The following is a 9606-nucleotide window of genomic DNA, read 5'->3' on the forward strand; positions in this document are numbered from 1 at the left end:
AGAACACAAACCGCACTAAGTATATATGTTCATGACTGCCGTTGAAGAGCTGTCTCTCCCTCAAATCATTCAAGAGGTCGATCTAGAATTGAGACCTACATACAGTAAATACAATCAACAACAGAAACACCCATATTACACATTTTGTCCTAGGTAAAATTGTTTTCTCTATCAAGTGGAAGATTATTTCACTTATACAGCTTTAGGAAAATGTAAGAGACAGATGCAAAATTCAGTTTCTCTGTTCTTCCTATTCATGTTTGGGGAAACTGAAATGTTCTATGAACTACTGACATCATTTAAATAAGTAACTTAGAGATTAAAGAGTTTGAAGAAAAATGCAGTGATCTCTTAATTTTCCAGAACTGTACAGGACTGTCTCAGAAAATTAGAATATTGTGATAAAGTTCTTTATTTTCTGTAATGCAATTAAAATAACAAAAATGTCATGCATTCTGGATTAATTACAAATCAACTGAAATATTGCAAGCCTTTTATTCTTTTAATATTGCTGATTATGGCTTACAGTTTAAGAGAACTCAAATATCCTATCTCTAAATATTAGAATATTTCCTCAGACCAAGTAAAAAAAAAAAATGTATAAAAGCAAAATCAAACATTTGAAAATGTCCATTAATGCACTCAGTACTTGGTTGGGAATCCTTTTGCACGGATTACTGCATCAATGCGGCGTGGCATGGAGGCAATCAGCCTGTGGCATTGCTGAGGTGTTATGGATGCCCAGGATGCTTCAATAGGGGCCTTTAGCTCATTTGCATTGTTGCTGGTGTCTTTCAGCTTCCTCTTCACAATACCCCACAAATTCTCTATGGGGTTCAGGTCAGGGGAATTGGCAGGCCAATCGAGGACAGTAATGCCGTGGTCAGTACACCAGTTACTGGTGGTTCTGGCACTGTGGGCAGGTGCCAGATCATGCTGGAAAATGAAATCCTCATCTCCATAGAGCTTTTCAGCAGACGGAAGCATGTAGTGCTCTAAAATCTCTTGGTACACTGCTGCATTTACTCTGGACTTGATGAAACACAGTGGACCAACACCAGCAGCTGACATGGCTCCCCAAACCATCACTGACTGTGGGAACTTCACACTGGATTTCAAGCAACTTGGATTTTGCTCCTCTTCAGCCTTTCTCCAGACTCTGGCGCTTGACTTCCAAATGAAATACAACACTTGCTTTCGTCTGAAAAGAGGACTTTGGACCACTCTGCAACTGTCCGGTGCTTCTTTTCCATAGCCCAAGTCAGACGCTTCTTCCATTGTCTTGAGTTCAGAAGTGGCTTGACCATGGGAATACGGCTATTGTAGCCCTTTTCCCGGACACATCTGTGAACAGTGGCTTTTGATACCTGGACTCTGGAAGCGACTCTTCTTCACAATGCTGTTAAGGCTGCGGTCATCTCTCTTGGTTGTGCAGCGTTTCCTGCCACATTTCCCCCTTCCAACAGACTTTTTGTGGATGTGCTTTGACACTGCACTCTGTGAACAGCTTGCTCTTTGAGAAATTCCTTTTTGTGTCTTACCCTCCTGATGGAGGGTGTCAATGATGGTCCTCTGGACAGCAGTCAGATCAGCAGTCTTCCCCATACTTGTGATTTAGTTAACTGAACCAAGCTGAGTGTTTTCAAGGCTCAGGAAACCCTTGCAGGTGTTTCGAGTTAATTAGACGATTCAAGTGATTAGTTGAATACCCTACTAGTATACTTTTTCATGATATTCTAATATTTAGAGATAGGATATTTGAGTTTTCTTAAGCTGTAAGCCATAATCAGCAATATTAAAAGAATAAAAGGCTTGCAATATTTCAGTTGATTTGTAATGAATCCAGAATGCATGACATTTATTTTTATTGCATTACAGAAAATAAAGAACTTTATCACAGTATTCTAATTTTCTGAGACAGTCCTGTAGATATAGGTAAAGCACATCTACCACCAGGCAGCAGACAGTACACAGACCCATCACCACAATATTTCTAAACAAAATGAATACTATAGAAATCTGTATAAATGGTTGTGGCAATACCTTTGTTTTCTGAAGTATGACCACCAGCTTTCAATTCGTTGGCTTGAGGTTAAGGAGCCATATATATGACTTGCAGCCCCTGCAGAATCATCACTGTGTGTTGATCTGAGAGCACAGTGGATTGCTGCCATTTTCCCATATTCAGTGCCACAGTCAGTGCGAAGACGCAATGGTATGACTACAAATTCAGTGACACAATGCAGATAATGTTGAGCTATGATCTCTGGATCATTGTTGCTTGCTCCACATATCAACCACATAATTTTGCGAGAGTAACCGTCAATACAGCCACTAATTGCCAAACCATATGGTTTTAATTTGTTGTATCCATCTACATGCCAAACATGGTTTGGTCCCAGGGAATGATAAACTATTCTCACAAATCTTCGTCTTGAGCGTTGTTCAACACCTGATGGATCAACCTCAGCAAGCATAAGCATGATGTCTTGCCTTCTCACGGTGAGACCATACTTCTGCCGCAATGTCTGCCACATTGCTGTGCGGTACCCGTAATGCTGTCCAGGGCCATTCAGCTCTTCAATGATTGCTGCTTGGACAATGGCGAGTAATTATTTTGTCTGTACAAGGATAATCTTTTCTTCTTTTTTCAGGGAGCGAAGGCTCATTTTAAGGTTATGTTTAGTTTCCAAGAAATCCAAAATGACATTGTAATTATGGCCATCTCTGAAGTATGCCAGATCCCTTCTGAACTCTGAATTTGCACACTGGTTGCTGAAGCGCAGATCTGACATCTCAGAAGCACCAGAAATGGATACAAACTGAGCCTTTCGAAGGCTAACACACTGAGATACAGTAACTCACCTATACCACATCTGACACGTCTTTTAAACCAGTGTGGTCATTTGTAGCTTACAGTTTGTTGGTATTTTATCCGTAATATACTGTCTGTCATACACTCATCTAAATACCTGTTTATATTGTGTAATGTAACGATTAAGTCATGATTAATTATGTGTGTATATTGTTTTTTTATTCAGTTTTTAAACTGCGACGAACCAATAAAGTTCATCATCATCATCATCAAGTACTTAAGAATGAGATCCTCTTCAGAGAGGTTGTCCGATAATGGTCCTGATCAACACAGATGGAGAAAAATATCAAAATAATTACACTTTAGGAGCCTATATGTGGGGAAATCAGTTATTATTAAGATTTGAAAACAAAGATGTTTTAAAAATCAACATAATAAAGGGCACCTATAAGTCTGACAATTTTTGTCTAAGCAGCTTTGAAATCAGTCACTGAAATAGGGAAGATGTTTTACTGAAAGGGTCATGCTTTTCAGTTTGGTTTGAACAATTTTATGACCTTCAAACTTGTAAAGGCAGTCATGTGTTAAAACTTATGTTTTGATTATGCCAAAGTTAATCTTGTACTATGGTATTAAAACGGTACCATCCAATCACAAGCCCAACTAATGGGCATAAATGTTTAATGCAATAACAGTTCTTATCTACTCTAATCAATGACTGACATCTATCGTTTTGTAAAAAGGCCACTATTGTGTTGCTAACTAACGTCGTCTTCAGGGTCAGCCAAAAACTGAAAATGTTTTCAGTCACATGAGCCACAAAAGACTAACTGTTGCCAGATCGTGGCCACAGAAGGGACAAAACATGGTATTGGTAGTCTAGAAAATAAAGACGGATACGAAAACTAGCTAAAATTACGTTTGGTTGATTCATGCACCACAAAATTTAAAACAATCATGTTGCTTGATAAAGACCCTACTAAAGACTTCTGTTATCAATTTTGCATTTGTGTTTTTTTATTTTTATATATGTGTGTTCAATGTTCATGTTGAGTTCAATATTTTCATCCCAAGCAACTGCACGTCTGACGTGAATTTTCGCATGATCGCGTCTGTATACATGCACTTTGTATCTAAAATAGACACGCGAAACATGTTTGGTGTGGACCAACATAAAACTCCACGCTGAGCTTGGAGGGAGGGAAAACCTTGTTGTTGAGTAAACAATTGGTGTCAAGTTCGCTCTGAAAATGGCAGGGAAAAAATGCTCAGCAAAACGCAAATATGAAGATGAGTACAGGACGTTTTTAACAGATTGTGAGAGTTTATATTTTTTGTTGAACGTAATGGCCATTCTGCCTTATGCCAGGCGTCATTAGCGCATTTCAAGGCTTCAAATCTTCAGCGCCACTTCAGCTCACTCCATGCTAAGATTGACCAGGAATTTCCAAAAGGGACTTACTTTCGCAAGAACAAGGTAATCATTTTGAAAAGTCAGGCATAAAAGCAGATACAGTTGTACAGTTGTTTGTTGTCACGTTAGTCTTATCTTCTGTTAAAGTAGGCTACACACGTTTCGCATTCTGACACCTCAGCCTCTGCATGGGTTGTACCATGTGAGGGAGTTCTCCCCTCCCAAAAAGAGTTGGTTGGGTCCATCGTCTTTTCGAAAAGGTTTTCTCAGATAGGCTACCGATAGCGTGGCCGGGGGGGGCCCTACTGTAACGATACATGTCAGCGAGGATGGATGGGAGCAGGGCCGGAGTGATGGCATCACAAGACAAGGTTTTACAAATTGAAAAACATCTCTGTTTATTTTACATTTAGCTAAAAAAACTGTTTTAAGCTCAAATAATGGCTAAAATGTTGCCTTGTGCGCTGTGCACCCTGGCATTAAGTGTGGAAGTCCCTATCTTGCATCACATCAAACCCATACGTCCTGTGGGGCTAAGCCCAGAATGTTTACAACGTCTGGCTCCGCCTGATTAACACTGATCGTTAAGAAGTCTCAAAAATGGTATCAATATAAAAAAAATTCACTGCACCCCCAGTCAAAGCATACTGCATCCGGCACTGTTTGGTATACAAAAAAGTGGGCCGGTCTTAGGCCTGAATCTCCTGTGCTGAAAAGTGGCCGCACTCCGGCCCTGGTGACATATACAGTAAATCTGTCTGAACAGAGGTCTGTGTCTCTCTGTCTGTCTGTCTCTGTGTGTGGTATGTATGTATGTGTGTTCCTGTGTGTGAGTCAAATCAAATGTATTTGTATAGCCCTTTTTACACGCTAGCATGTCACAGAGGGCTGTGAGTGTGTGTGTGTGTGTGTGAGAGTGAGGAAGGGATGGGGCGATGTTCACGTGTTCCTGTGTGTAGGATGTGGCTCTTTGCAGTAACAAGGTAAAAAAATGGCTCTTAGTCTCTGACTGGTTGGCCACCCCTGATCTAGCCTATGTTCTTTTCAGTAGGCGGCCACAGCCTGATAATTAAATTGTTCAATCGAGTTGTTTGTAAATATGTGTTCGCTGCGCTGTGTGTGTGCACGCTAGACTGCATGTTCCAATGTATTTGACATTATGGCTGGCTAGGGGTGCGTGTTACAATGTATTACAATCAGTGGCGATTTATTTAAGACTGCAAGGGAAGCTCAGCTTCCCCTGCAATAAAAAAAAATGTATGGTCAAATATTTACTATTGTGTTAACATTTTTAATGCGTTAGAACACGTTCATATCGAAGACGAGTTCTTTCAGAATCAGCTACATATATTAGCAGCTTGACCGACTGATTTCCTTCTCATACATCCCCGTAGCGTCACAGTGCATTTCCCTGTTGAAGCTCAGCTTCCATGGACTTCAATGGGGCTGTTTTGAACAGTTTTTTTTCAGTGCTTCGAAAATATACGGTCATTGGATGAATGCTGAGATTATGTCCCGCCTCGGACGCTCAGTGTCTCTGGGGGTGAATAGAGGAGTGGGCTGGCCTGGACGCTGGGCTTCCGCGTGATGATTGGAGGGTCTGTCGAAAGACTGCAGATACTTTTGATTTACAGTAATTTTGTACTACAAAAAGTCACCGAAGCAATTCAAGCTCAGTCCCATCGCGGATTTTGCAACTGTAGTTGAAAGACAAACTGCAGCAACCTATTTCTTGGTATTTGATTGGCGAAATTGCTAACCAATTTTCATCATACATTTCATACAATTATACACCACGTTATGACCTTAACCTGGCCCTGAATACAGGTACTTTCAGTTGAAGGATAGCAGTCATATTTTCCAATGTATGGACCTGTCTGACTTTTTGTATCCATTGAGCTATTGTAGGAGGGCTAGGCTTCATCCAGTTAATAGTAATTTTAATTTTTTTGCAACCATCAACAAAATGTGTAACATATAGCACTGGTCCTTAATCAACAATTCTTCTTGTGTATTTTCCAGTCTCAAAGGTTTTTTCCAACTATTCCTTGATGTCTTTCCAGAATGTCTGTATCATGGGACAGTCCCAGAATATGTGTGTATGGTCCCCAACCATACCACAATTTCTACAACATTTATTAGTGGCATTATCCTTAAACATTGACACTTTCAGAGGAGTCCTAAAGAATCTTATCTTCACCTTCCAGTCAAATTATTTCCACATCTGACTACCAACCCCCTTGTGACACGCAGTACAGATATCTTCCCATGAGTCATCATCTATAGTTGTGTTAAGTTCCATTTCCCATTCTGCCGTGCAAAGGCAAAAGACCGTAACTTCGATTTTGTCGAAAATGATTTTTTTAAATTTTCGGAACAGTTAAGGTCTGCTTTATCATGTGGCCAAATATCTTAAATGAACTTGTCTGTTTTTCAGAGAAAATAAGGTTGTTGTCTTCACCGTAACTTCCAAAAGCCTGCTTTGGCTTTAGAAAGCCAATGCAGAATGCCGTAACATCATTTACGGTTCTTTGCCTTTGTTTTGCGGCACTCAAAAACTTTCAAATGGAGTTACTTTTTCAATTGAACTAATACGTAACCTAACAACAACAAACACATCTAGCATTAGCCTAGCCTACTCGCTGGCATTCAACACCAAACATCCCAAACATGAGTCAAACATGGCAGTTAAATCAAAAACACTCTTGTCTTGTGAGTCTTGTGACAGGTATCCATGTGTATGTTACATTGGCTTATAAAATACAGAGTTTATATCGTGATAAGCAACTAAGTGAGCGAAGAAACGGGAGTTACTGTATTTTGCCTTGGCATGACCACTTACAGTAGTATACTATAGTCTATCGTAACTTCAAAATAGGGGTCAAAAGTGCAGTTTAAGATCAACAATTTCAAAGATTTCTCATTTAGATAATGTGTAATCACTAAAACATCAAACTGCTAGATTTCCAGTGTTCTACCTAAAATATATTTGGCAGGTCAACTACTTCAAAAGTGCAAAAACTTTGAAGTCGTTTTTCTCCGTTCTACACTTCAGCGAGTTACGGTCTTTTGCCTTTGTAGGGCAGCATTGCTCTTTAATATGTAAAGTGTTATCTGATGTGTCTATCATCAAACTTTCATACATATGAGACACTTGGCGCTTTGTTGACACAGTTTGTTGAAAAATATGTATGAAGTGGATCTCAATATTAATAGGGTCTCTTTTGATACTATCCCAGTCGGAGTGCTTTGTAGTGTCTTTTTCGCACCCAGTTGCAATTTCTTGTTGTGGTACCGTTTTAAAGGGGCAATTGACTGGGTTTTTTGGGTATTTCACACTGTTCCTTAAGGTCTCCGAATAGGGTATGTAACATTGGTTGGGTTGAAAATGGCCCGGGTGCTGTTCTATGCCCTCTGACAGATCCTCTGAAATGTTCCCGGGAAAAAACACTAGCTTTTCTCCTTTTATGGTATGCTCATTAATATTTAGATAAGCTGCAAGCTGATTGGTTGATTATCAACGAGTGAAGCTGGGAGCAAAAACGCAACACGGCAACAGCAGCACTCGCTGAAACACCGAAGTTGGAGACTTGAAATAAAAACGCGCAAATAAATCTATTGTGTCTACACAACACTGTTTTCAACAGATTGACTATATATCGTTTGAAATGATAACATTACTTGTTTCCACTTCTGTTGTTGAAGCAAACTGGATTGACTTAGGTGGGTAGAACGTTAGGCTACAGCTTAGCAACCAAACCATATTGTGATTCTACTCGGCTTCAGTTAGCTAACTAGGCTAGCTCTAGATATCTTGCTGTAAAATAACATGACAAAGATCTGGACAAACATGCATCGTGAATTGTAGATTTTCATTACACAGGTTATTTATTTGAATGAAACACAGTCAGGAACATGAATCAACGTTAGCCCCATTGCCAATAAACTAGGCTAAATTATCACACATTCTATGCTCTTGCGTTAACTAGCAAGCTAAACTTGTTTACATGCCTACAGTCTAGGTGTTACTAGTAACAGTTACTAGCAATGCTAACGTATCCTGTATCTAAAACCTGCCTTTCTCCAGTTATTTCAAATAGATTATCTAGACAGGCGTTAGCAATAAGCCAGACTGCAGTTCGTTTTCTGGCTATTTTTCGGAAGCTTCCCTTCTAATGCCGACTACAGCTAGTCTAGCTAGAGTCATTTGATGTGTGTAGAAACGTATTTAGCATTCTACCTGGTATGCTATATACAGGAAACGTTAGCATTGCTAATAACTGTTAGCACAACATCATACTGTCCTTGTAGCTTGCGGTTGCAATGAGCATACGGTTGGAATAGCACCTCTTTCCAAGTTCAGCTTCCTAGCATATCCTGCTTGAAATTGTCCAAGGTTGTCAAACTGTCTTGGGTGAAATGTTCAGAGCAAATGAATGATTGAGTGTCGAACTTCGCCGGGATATTCTCATAGACAACAGCAGCCATGCCTGTTGAATGTTTGGCTCCTTGGGAAGACTGTGAGTGTTAGCCTTCCCTGTACAGCCTGGAACACAGCATTTACGACCGTGGTCCATAATCAATATCCTTGTTATAATTCAAAACGTTCTTCTTTGTAATTCCTTATAAGTAGCCTACACAGAGCAGCGCGCAGCTAAACTAGTATCGGAGATAGACGCTACCTCTGGCTGGTCTGGATGTAAATTCTGGGGCGTGACAAAGATACAGACCAGAGCCAATAAGAGGGCGATCACCGGTCCTACGTAGGACCGGTGGCTTTGTTGAAAAGCTAGCGTTTTACAGCCAAATTTTTTCTTTTTGAGATTTGAATAGGAAAGAGGTGTCAATGGACTTTGATATTCACGGTATGTTCAGTTTACGCTCCGAACTGTCGTTTTTCAACAATGACTGGGTAAAATCGGTTTTGCAGTCAATTGCCCCTTTAAAGGAAACATCATATTTTTTTTTTTTTTTACAGTATTTAAACACTGTTCATGTTTTATCTGTCCGTTTTTTACCGTCCTCTTGTTGTTTAAAGTGCTGCCAGACCTCGGACTTGTAGGTGGATGTATCTTCTATATCAGTCGAACTCATTTTTCCCTGCTAGGCTACTGCCGAGTTCAAGCTGTGAATGCTCAATGTAGGGCTGCAACAACAAATCGATTATTAAAAGCGTTGGCAACGAATTTCATTATCGATTCGTTGTGTCGCGCGATTATTACGCCACTCAATAAGTCGCGGAGATGTTTGAGTATAAAAAATAAAATAAAAATTAGTTGAGCGCGGAGGTAGAGGAAAGGCCTTTGGAGAGACGTTGTTGAGTAACGTTGTTCTGAAACACATGGCGGAGGCAGAAAAATCAGTACGACCCAAATCA

Source organism: Hypomesus transpacificus, chromosome 21 (genome assembly GCF_021917145.1).
Source record: "Hypomesus transpacificus isolate Combined female chromosome 21, fHypTra1, whole genome shotgun sequence".
NCBI lineage: Eukaryota > Metazoa > Chordata > Actinopteri > Osmeriformes > Osmeridae > Hypomesus > Hypomesus transpacificus.